Here is a 12,262-nt window from a genome sequence, read left to right as displayed (position 1 = left end):
TGTCTTTTTTATATGTTGGGGCATCTTTTGGGTATATGCCCAGGAGAGGTATAGCTGGATCCTCAGGCAGTTCAATGTCCAATTTTCTGAGGAACCTCCAGACTGATTTCCAGAATGGTTGTACCAGTCTGCAATCCCACCAACAATGGAGGAGTGTTCCTCTTTCTCCACATCCTCGCCAGCATTTGCTGTCACCTGAGTTTTTGATCTTAGCCATTCTCACTGGTGTGAGGTGAAATCTCAGGGTTGTTTTGATTTGCATTTCCCTTATGACTAACGATGTTGAACATTTCTTTAGGTGTTTCTCGGCCATTCGGTATTCCTCAGCTGTGAATTCTTTGTTTAGCTCTGAACCCCATTTTTTAATAGGGTTATTTGTCTCCCTGCGGTCTAACTTCTTGAGTTCTTTGTATATTTTGGATATAAGGCCTCTATCTGTTGTAGGATTGGTAAAGATCTTTTCCCAATCTGTTGGTTGCCGATTTTGTCCTAACCACAGTGTCCTTTGCCTTACAGAAGCTTTGCAGTTTTATGAGATCCCATTTGTCGATTCTTGATTGTAGAGCATAAGCCATTGGTGTTTTGTTCACAAATTTTTTCCAGTGCCCATGTGTTCCAGATGCTTCCCTAGTTTTTCTTCTATTAGTTTGAGTGTATCTGGTTTGATGTGGAGGTCCTTGATCCACTTGGACTTAAGCTTTGTACAGGGTGATAAGCATGGATCGATCTGCATTCTTCTACATGTTGACCTCCAGTTGAACCAGCACCATTTGCTGAAAATGCTATCTTTTTTCCATTGGATGGTTTTGGCTCCTTTGTCAAAAATCAAGTGCCCATAGGTGTGTGGGTTCATTTCTGGGTCTTCAATTCTGTTCCATTGGTCTATCTGTCTGTCTCTGTACCAATACCATGCAGTTTTATCACTATTGCTCTGTAATACTGCTTGAGTTCTGGGATAGTGATTCCCCCTGAAGTCCTTTTATTGTTGAGGATAGTTTTAGCTATCCTGGGTTTTTTGTTATTCCAGATGAATTTGCAAATTGTTCTGTCTAACTCTTTGAAGAATTGCATTGGTATTTTGATGGGGATTGCATTGAATCTGTAGATCGCTTTTGGTAGAATGGCCATTTTTACTATATTAATCCTGCCAATCCATGAGCATGGTAGATCTTTCCATCTTCTGAGATCTTCTTCAATTTCTTTCTTCAGAGTCTTGAAGTTCTTATTGTACAGATCTTTTACTTGCTTGGTTAAAGTCACACCGAGGTACTTTATATTATTTGGATCTATTATGAAGGGTGTCATTTCCCTAATTTCTTTCTCGGCCTGTTTCTCTTTTGCGTAGAGGAAGGCTACTGATTTATTTGGGTTAATTTTATACCCAGCCATTTTGCTGAAGTTGTTTATCAGCTTTAGTAGTTCTCTGGTGGAACTTTTTGGGATCACTTAAATATACTATCATATCATCTGCAAATAGTGATATTTTTTGACTTCTTCTTTTCCGATCTGTATCCCTTGACCTCCTTTTTTGTTGTCTGATTGCTCTGGCTAGAACTTCAAGAACTATATTGAATAAGTAGGAGAGAGTGGGCAGCCTTGTCTAGTCCCTGATTTTAGTGGGATTGCTTCAAGTTTCTCTCCATTTAGTTTAATGTTAGCAACTGGTTTGCTGTATATGGCTTTTACTATGTTTAGGTATGGGCCTTGAATTCCTATTCTTTCCAGGACTTTTATCATGAAGGGGTGTTGAATTTTGTCAAATGCTTTCTCAGCATCTAATGAAATGATCATGTGGTTTTGTTCTTTCAGTTTGTTTATATAATGGATCACGTTGATGGTTTTCCGTATATTAAACCATCCCTGCATGCCTGGGATGAAGCCTACTTGATCATGGTGGATGATTGTTTTGATGTTGGAGTAGCCATTCTAATGTTGCATAAAATCGACTTTCAACCAAAAGTAATGAAAGATAAGGAAGGACACTTCATACTGATCAAAGGAAAAATCCACAAAGATGAACTGTCAATGGCTCCAAATGCAAGGGCACCTGCATTCATAAAAGAAACTGTTAGTTTAAACAATTAATTTACCTTTCTGATATTTCACAAATGTATAACCCAAATCATACCCAAATAAAAGAATCATGATTAGTAAGATATTAAAAAGAATTTCTTATCAAATCTCTACAAATGACTCTGGTCACCAAAAACAATGAACATTTTGTCAGTATTTGATTACATTTATTACAATCCAGCTATCTATTTCTTAAAACATATGCACTTAGATTGGCAAAAAACATTTGTTGGCATCATAATGCAAAAAGCTACATAATACAAATACAAATCAAGTAAATGTGGTGGCAGTATCACTATCTTACAAAACACAATTTAGTGTATATATAATAGAACAGACAAAATAAAACTATATTCATACATATTAACTATTGTATGCACATGTACATGCATACATGTCCATATACAGACAGACTATTATTTGTGAAAAATAAATTCTAAATTAAAATGTATTTAATAACATCACTTAAGGACATGATAAATGGTGACAACTAAAAATGAAATAGAAAATAATAAAAATATGAATAAGAATTTAATAAAAGTAAAGAGGTAAAAAAAAAGAGTAAAAAGTAAAGTATCATCGACTGAAGAATCACACAGGTATCACAGAATTCAGTAGTTTGGGTGGAGAAATATAGCAAGGTTTGTGTGTTACAATGTAGCAAGGTTTGTAACACACAATCCTGACAAGGTTTGTAAACAGGGCATTGGTAACATTCTCATCAGATTGTGTGGAGCACTAGTAATCAAACCCATTAATGTTCTCAGGGAAACAGATGAATATTCACAGCAATTAAGATAAAGACTGCCAATCGCCTCATATCTGTTGATCAGATCAGATCTGGCCTTGGCGTGACATCTTGTGCCAAACTTACTTAAAAAAAGGCACAAACTCAGATTTGCAGTTTGGAGTTCTGAATAAAGAGTTGTGAAGCCAAGTGTTCAACATGGTCACTATGTAATCATTAAATGTGATGGTGCCTTATAATAACATAGCTTCATAAACTAGTAAATATAAGTTTGAAAACTAGTAAAATCAAATGTTATAAAACAATTAGAAAAAACTTTTCATATCTTAACAAAGAAAATAAATTATTTGAGAATAAGTTGCATGGATAAGTTTACCATATTGAACTACAGAGAGGGCATAAGATGGGGAGAATGTACTGGAAGAGACAACTGGAATTGAGAGCATTACGGGTTAAGGTTGAAACCCAGTGCAAGAGAAACTCCCAGAAAAGCTAGGTGACCCTAGCTAAGATTCCTAATTTTGGAATCTCCTGTAATCAGGTAAGAATTCTTACTGTTACTGGAACATGCCTGTTAGCCATTAACACAGGGACGTGAGTCGACTCAGAGCAGGGTCATGCTGACCACCTACCCTGCTCTGCTGTGTATATTCTGTGGTTATTAATCTTACGAAATTCCACAAAGCTTTATGTAGGACCCATCAAATTAAAGCTTCAGGTAAACTACTATGTCTAAAATGGCTTGAATCAGAGCTAACCACTGGATTCCTATACCTTTATATGAATTCCCTATGTTTCTGGGTTTTTTTTTCTTTATAAGCTGACAAAGATGTTTTTTGCTGTGGTTCAGCCCACATCTGAGCTACGGACATGGATGGTCAGTACTACGATGTGTGTTCAATAAAGCATCCCTGTCTGACTGAGATCCATGTTTGTATGGTTTGTTGGGCAATCCATGGACCCCAAGACATAAAACAATTAACTCAATCCAGTAGAGTATTAGAAAACAATGTGTAGCTACAAATGAAAAAGGAAAATATTTATATATGAAAGAAAGTATGTAGCATTAATTTTTGTACATATAAGAATAAGATCCAGTTATTTAAAAATGTAATCAAAACACATTCAGGTGAATGAATTGATTAAGAATATATAATATTAAGTCATAAAACCTCAGAAATAAAATAACTGCTGCTTGTTGCTCATATGTGCTTTTATTCAGTATATATATGTGTGTGTGTGTGTGTATGTATGTATGTATGTATGTATGTATGTGAATACAGTGCTTATAGTGTAGTATGTATAAAATAGGACAAGAAATGCTAAAAATTTGTGAGTTAAAAAAGGAAACGTGAAAACTAATTTGTATTTGCATTTCTAATTCTTTCATTGTTTTTGGGGAATGTTGGTGGTAATATACACTATCATCCGTATTTGGGTCTCATTAGTAAAGTTTTCTGGGGTATTTTTATCTGAAATTTTAGTAATAAAGTTTAAAATGAAAAATACATGTGTTGGCAAAAAAATTATAGAAGATACAATTTTTTTTTATTAACTTGAGTATTTCTTATGTACATTTCGAGTGTTATTCCCTTTCCCGGTTTCTGGGTAAACATCCCCCTCCCCCCCCCCCTTCCCTATGGGTGTTCCCCTCCCCACCCTCCCCCATTGCCGCCCTCCCCGACAGTCTAGTTCACTGGGGGTTCAGTCTTAGCAGTACCCAGGGCTTCCACTTCCACTGGTGATCTTACTATATATTCATTGCTACCTATGAGGTCAGAGTACAGGGTCAGTCCATGTATAGTCTTTAGGTAGTGGCTTAGTCCCTGGAAGCTCTGGTTGCTTGGCATTGTTGTACATATGGGGTCTCGAGCCCGTTCAAGCTCTTCCAGTTCTTTCTCTGATTCCTTCAGCGGGGTCCCGTTCTCAGTTCAGTGGTTTGCTGCTGGCATTCGCCTCTGTATTTGCTGTATTCTGGCTGTGTCTCTCAGGATCGATCTACATCCGGCTCCTGTCGGTCTGCACTTCTTTGCTTCATCCATCTTGTCTAATTGGGTGGCTCTATATGTATGGGCCACATGTGGGGCAGGCTCTGAATGGGTGTTCCTTCAGTCTCTGTTTTAATCTTTGCCTCTCTCTTCCCTGCCAAGGTATTCTTATTCCCCTTTTAAAGAAGGAGTGAAGCATTCACATTTTGATCATCCGTCTTGAGTTTCATGTGTTCTAGGCATCTAGGGTAATTCAAGCATTTGGGCTAATAGCCACTTATCAGTGAGTGCATACCATGTATGTCTTTCTGTGATTGGGTTAGCTCACTCAGGATGATATTTTCCAGTTCCAACCATTTGCCTACGAATTTCATAAACTCGTTGTTTTTGATAGCTGAGTAATATTCCATTGTGTAGATGTACCACATTTTCTGTATCCATTCCTCTGATACAATTTTATACTAACAGGCTGCAAACATTAAGAAGGCTGAACGTGCCAAATTAAGTGAGGACTAGAGAAGTCTAAATATAAGCTACTTGGCAGAGTAGTAGTCACTTAATGTATACGCACATTTATATATCAGAATATGCACAGGATCAGAGTAATTTACAAACAAGCAGTATTACTCCTGACATACACCTTGTAACATGTAAGCAAAGAAAAGAGGACAACATTGAAGTTATTGTCCCAACACTGGACTGGGCAAAAACAACATAAATATTCTTTTATAGAAAAATGAGTGTATTTGATATAATCATACAATGGAATGCAGTGCAGCAATCATACTAATATGAATGCTCTACTCATTAAAAGGATTAAATCTGAAAAATAGAAAGTTAAGTAAATGAAAAATATTCTGGAGAAACTCTTAACATATCACTGAATCAATAGCATTTATAAAATCTAAAGGTCCAAGAAAGAATACAAGTATATAAATGACAGGTTTATCATCTTCCGAATAAGAGGCAATGGGTCACTCCATCAGAGTAGAAGAGGATGAGAGGAGATTTATGTAGAAATGGGAGTAGTCACACAGGAAACCCTGCTGCTTTACCATTTTTTCAGTAGATAGAAATGTAAAGAATATGAAAATCATGTTAAAAACATTGTATTTTACCTTGAATGTAATCACATAAGTGCTTTACTGTGCTTTGAATAAAGACATATTCAAATGTGTTTATAGCTCCTCTTTAATCAAATTATTTTAATCTTTAATCCAGGTACTTTCTGTGTAGACTAGTTATTGAAGGTCTTGGCTTTATTCAGATCTGTTTCTCAGTTTATATCCCCATTAATTCTTACAACTTCATCTCCCAAACGTTCATCTTTTGGTGGTGTTCAGTGTTTCGAAAACCAAATTGCAATATGACTATCACAACAAGTAGCATCTTTGAGTTTGTATACATGTACACTCGGGTCTGTGAACGACCGTTATTGAAGGGATGAACACTTTCACAATGTGACTGGTTTTCCGGAACTGAATGGTTGTTGGCTCAATATCCCCTTTACCATTTGAGGTGCTTCTAATACCTGAGCCTGAGAATCAGGTCATGCCTTGACTTCATTTGTTCAATTACTAAATCACTGTGAATATCACATTTCTAAAATCTGTTTTCGAGTGACAAGAGTGAAAGGGTACGACTGTGGCTTTATTATGACAGCCTGCTCCAAATCTGGTGGCACTTCTGAAATGTCTATGTAAGGCTGTGATCAATCAATATATTAACCCCCTGATAGATTCATTCATTATATGATGCCCTCATGGGGAATGGAAGAAAGTAAGGCCTGGAGCCTAATTAAAGGAAATAGGACACTTTAATTTTGTCCTGCAAAGAGACCTCATTCCCAGATACTTCCTGTCACTCTGTGGCCCTTAGACTTACTCAGTGGACTCCCAGTCACATCGTTTGCCCTACCACAGCAAAGGACTGTGCCATAGGAAGACCAAGTGCTACTTCAGCTCTATCTAAAGGAGTAAAGGGGGATTAGATACCCTCAGGTTGGAGCTGACATAAAGTAACTTCATATTACAGCACAAGAATTTGGGTCTTCAAAATCGTTTCCCCTATGTTTTTAAACGACACCTGGGAGAAATGTTCCCAGTTTGTTTTGTTTTATTCACTGAGAAGACTCAGCTCATCTTATGTTGCATGCTGTCTGTCTCCTGCTTTCTTTCTCATGATAATGCTCTACTGGGTTTTTACCGAAATCGCGTTCTATCATCTCGCCATTCACAAACAAAGCAGTGCTAAAATGATACGCAGATGATCATACATCTCACCAAAATACATCAAAAATTACATTGATTTGGAGGATTTATGACATTTTACCCATGTATGTACTGTTTCTCAATTTGCTCATATTTTTTCTGTTGACCTGAGTTTTGCCCTTTTTTCATTTTTCTTCCAATAAAATATCTTTACTATTATTTTGTTGCAATGAATCATGAATTTTATTCTGAATATATATTGTATATTAATCACTCTTCTTAGGAAGAATAAAATCAGTAGCATGTTTGTATATATACATATATATGTATATACATATAAGTGTATGTGCAGTATATATGTACATAAACATATATATGTATACATGCATATATTATAAGCATAGACATAAATTGTACCTTTACTTATCAGTCAATATGTAGGGTGTAAGGAATTTTAGAATGGAATCTGGAGAAATAAACTCTGCAGGGTAGACTCCTGACTGAAGAGCAAGAGAAGAGTAAATGTTGCATTCTTGAATCTAAATTCAACATAGAAGCACATTTCCTTCTCCATGTGGAACTTGATGTGTTTTGTCTTAATAGATTCCGTGGAGTGGATTGAATGTGCTGATTTAAATCACTATCACATGCATAAATGACTTTCCCAGCAGCGTTCAGATAGATCTTTATCCAAAAAATGGGAATCATGGTTTAGGCCAGTGCACTCAAAATCCATGATGTCATTTCAATTATACTTTGAAAGGTCATTCATTCGTGGGTGTGGAATTTGGGATGACACTGTTTTCTCTCAGCACTTTACTGCTACCCTTTCAGTCCTCCTATTTTATGTGCTAAAGAAGAGAGAATTTCCTGATACCTTCCTCTCTGTCTTTTCCATTTGATCATGTACGACTACTATCAGGAATCTGATATGTCTGGTTTTTGTAGAGTTTATTAAAACTGATCATTATACATACCTATTCTTTTCACTTATCGTGGAAATTTTCAGCTATCTTTTTTTTTTTGTATTTTATTGTATTTTTCTCGCATCCTTCTGTTCTTTCCATTCTTCTCCAAGTCCACATGTTTAAAGCTGTTGTACCCTCATTCTGCCTCTGTCCAGACTAGTCCTTTTGTGACACATGAGGGTGACTTTCTAGAAGTATTTGGAATAACTCTCAGTGGAAGTGGAAGGCAGAATGGGTAAGAAGCAGGTATCAGTGCCTGTAAACCTTTGCCCTCACAGCTTCCTCGGGTCCCTTGGCTTTGCACTCTATTGGTTACCAAAAGAAAGAAAGAGGTTTCACCTTTTGCCTGCTTTGGTGCCATCCTGTAAGGATATTAACTCTTCTTCCTTTCTTCTCTGAGCTTATGATGCAGACGGTTCTTTTCCTGAGCTGCATTTATCATTGTGTTCCAGCAGGTGATGAGACATTCCCCTCTTTGAGCACTACACTGTTCTCGAGAACAGCCCCCACTGAACCAGAGAGGAAGTGATCAGTTCCATTCTGTCTATGATTTATAGGGAAGAGAATTCTTACCGCAGCTTGTTCTCATATTTGGATACAAATTGCTAATCCACAGAGGAGATATGTCACTTGTAAAGAAATCTAAAGCTGGTGTTCTATTTTTTTTTTTTCAGTGCTGGAGATTGAACTCGGGTCATTCCCATGCTTACTAAGCATTCTTCCACTAAGCTACCTCCATGACCCTCTAATGCTGGTGCTTTGAAGAATTATTGAAAAGAAAGACCATTAGGGTGATATTTAATTGTTTTTCTATGACAGAGCTATATTTTTGTTCTATTTGAGGCAAATCCCAACTAATTTCATCGAAAACATGAAAATGTTAACACTTACATATTTATGATGAGAGTCAGATCATAATCATTAAGCTTCTGAGAATGGGTTCTTTGGAAGTAATAAATGATAATTGTACAGTAATAATTAATTGAATGACACATATACCTTTCTCATTTAACTAAAAAATAAATACACCTAATTTGTTTATCAGTTATTATAATTTAATAAGGTGAGACCTTTTCACTGGCATCATAGACTTCGCATGTGTTATAGTACACAGTAGTTAATCTTTTACAGGAATACCTGGTAGATTATAATAAAGATGCCCCAGTTTAACCTTTATTAATATCAATTAATATGTAATAGTTGCATGTTCTTCAAGAATTTTAATATAATTTACATTAGATTATTAATCACTTATTTAGTTACCCATCATTTCTTTTCTAACTTAATCACAGACTAGTTATAATACAACAATGTCCTAAGTTCATGAAGTATATATGAATAAAACAATATCACGTGATGACATATAATAATCTTTATAAACCATCCAATTTGTATATTGTATTCCTACTTTCTTCATAAAACACAATCTACTCTTTAAATCCACCATAAACATGAAGGAAAATAGTCTTCCCAATGACTTTCCAAATGAAATAATATCAAAGAAGAAAAATGGCTTGTCCTAGGTTTTAACTGCTCCACGCAAGCCCAGGGTGGCCTGTTTGTTTGCTGCACCATCATTATTTTCTTTATTTTTTTGTATTAAATTAATATCTTAATTGGAATTCCAAGGACAAAAAAAATCAGAAACTGGAGTTGTTTGATTTTTTATTTGTCACACACTTGGGAGCTGGGAAGCCATGATAAAAGTGTCAGCATTGTTAGTTTCTTGTCAGGAACATTTCTCCTGTATCATCACATGGTAGAAAGAAAGAATTCCGAGATGAACTGAAGACAGGGACATAATCTGTCAGGGTAGAGTCATACTCATTGTCTTATCTAGAACAAATTGAACTCTCTAGAGTCTCTTCTTCAAAGATTATTCCACTGGAGATCCTCACATCATTCCAGCATATGAGAAGACACACATATCAGGTCCACAGCTAAGCTCAAATAGGGTTACAGCTGCAAATTCAAAGAGAAAGAAATAATGTTTAACGTGTTTGTGTGTATGTTTGTGTATGTTTGTGTGTCTGTGTTATATATAGTGAAAGTTAACTTTGATATGGCTCACATGTAAGGGTCAGCTGTTAACTTTACTAAATTTGTTCTCTCCTATCAGATTTATACTGGTCTGTGAGATCAACGTCAGCACTCCTGACTTTCTGATTCAAATACCTTTGTTCACTGAGTGATCTTGCTGGACCATGGAATGTAATTTTTCTGAGGTAGCATAAGAAATTGAAATGGCAAAAATATTTTCAGTTAATAAGTAAAGCAGAGAAAGACCAGAAGAAAGAAATTTCATTTCTGTTATCTATAATTCTATTATATTTTCTCACTCAAATTTCCCTAACTCTCTTACTTTAACACATTCAATACATATGCAATTTTTATGAACTTATTTTTGTTGTTTTTACCTGTACCTATTTATACTGCTTTTGGGAACCCATGATGAGTTTACAACGCTTAAACACTTGTACCTTAAAACTAAATCCCATGATGAAATATAAATTTAAAAACAGAAGCATCTATTCTGGAAAGCTGATGATATTTCCAAATCCAGCATTGCATTGTATGGACATTGAGATTATGAAAAGTCCTGCTGGATGATTTTCTTTGTCCTTCACTGTGGACTGGTGATTAACACTGAAACAACTTTGCTGAGTCACAGGAAACATGGACAAAGTTCTCTTCAACAAATCAAGTACTTAAGAATAACAATACTGAGTGCCACCATTTTATTAGTATAGATTTCAAGATGCTCACATGAGTTAAGCAATAAAGTCCAAAGATATTCCATGACTCATCTGTGAACTTCAGAGGACAAATGCTCGTCTACTGTCTCAAAGGGTTTTTTGTTTTTTTATAGGACATTTGACTAACTCAGAGTCACATGACAATCCAGTTAAATGTCTACACTTTGCTTCAATAAGGGAGCTATTATGTTTACTGAATTATACATTTATTTTTATTGAATTCTAGTGTCAGAGTTCATCAATTAAAAATATCATTTATAGAAATGCTAAACACCCTCTGAAATTAAAAAGAAAGAAATATAGGAAAGAAAGAAAGAAGAAAAACAAAAACAAAACTAGTTTCTTGGAGGAGAAAGAAACGAAGTCATTTCCATGAAATTGACCCAGATTCAGACAGGTCTGACTTAGGACAAGGACTTTGAAGTAAGTGCCTGACAGTTTGTGATATTACCAATTTATAAAATAATCACATCTTCAATGATACAATGTCAGCCTGTCACACTCCAGAAATGTCCTTTTATCCTGTCAGATTATCCAGCATAACAACTGCTTTCTTTCTCTCAGCCTCCAGGAGTCTAAGGCCAGGGGTGAAGGGAAATGAGTTTTGTTTCTGTTGAGAAGACTTTTTCTCTCCTTTGCAAACAATGTTGATAAATAAAATTCTATGTTCTGAAATATGTATGTGCATATTTTTTAAACATGAGTATAGTTCTAATTCTCTAAAATAGAATATTAATAATATCCACCTGAATATGACTTTATCAGTACATTCTGGTATGATTTTTCTACCATAACACCATCTTATCTTTCATGAAAATTTCACTGATTGCTATATCACAGTTTCAGTTAAATCTGTATGTGCCTAACTTCTGTATTAGATCCTCATGCTCTTTAAAATCAGGATCATGACCCACAATATCTGATGTGTTTGGCATATTGTGAAAATGAACACATATCATACTCAAATTTATGGGACACAATGAAAAAAAAGTATTAAGAGAAATATTCATAGCAGTAAGTGCCCTTAAAATTTTGAGAGATCCTATACTAGCAACTTAACAGCACACCTGAAGGCTCTAGAACGAAAAGACGCAAATTCACCCCAGAAGAGTAGACTTAGAAAAAAATCCAACTCTCGGTGGAGATCAACCTTGTTGGGCACCAATGGGTGGAGAAGCCCTTGGTACTGCCAAGGCTCCACTCCCACTCCAACCCAGTATAGGAAAGGAGGCAGGAATGAGTGGGTGGATGGGTGGGGGAACACCGTCATAGAAGAAGGGGGACAGGATGGGATAGGGGAATTGTTGATGGGGAACCAGGTAACAGAATAAGATTTGAAATATAAATAAAACAATATCCATTTTTAAAAGGCCCAAAGTGAATGATACATAACAAGAATAACAACCACCACTATCACAATATCAAATCAATAGTCTTCTCAAATATTTGTTTTGTTTTAGGTTTTTAATAAGCTTTCCCTCTCTCTCAGTCTGGCATTAAATTGACAGCAGTACCCCTG

This window comes from Rattus rattus, chromosome 7 (assembly GCF_011064425.1).
Source record: "Rattus rattus isolate New Zealand chromosome 7, Rrattus_CSIRO_v1, whole genome shotgun sequence".
NCBI classification, from domain to species: domain Eukaryota; kingdom Metazoa; phylum Chordata; class Mammalia; order Rodentia; family Muridae; genus Rattus; species Rattus rattus.
Note: the sequence above shows the minus strand (reverse complement) of the source record.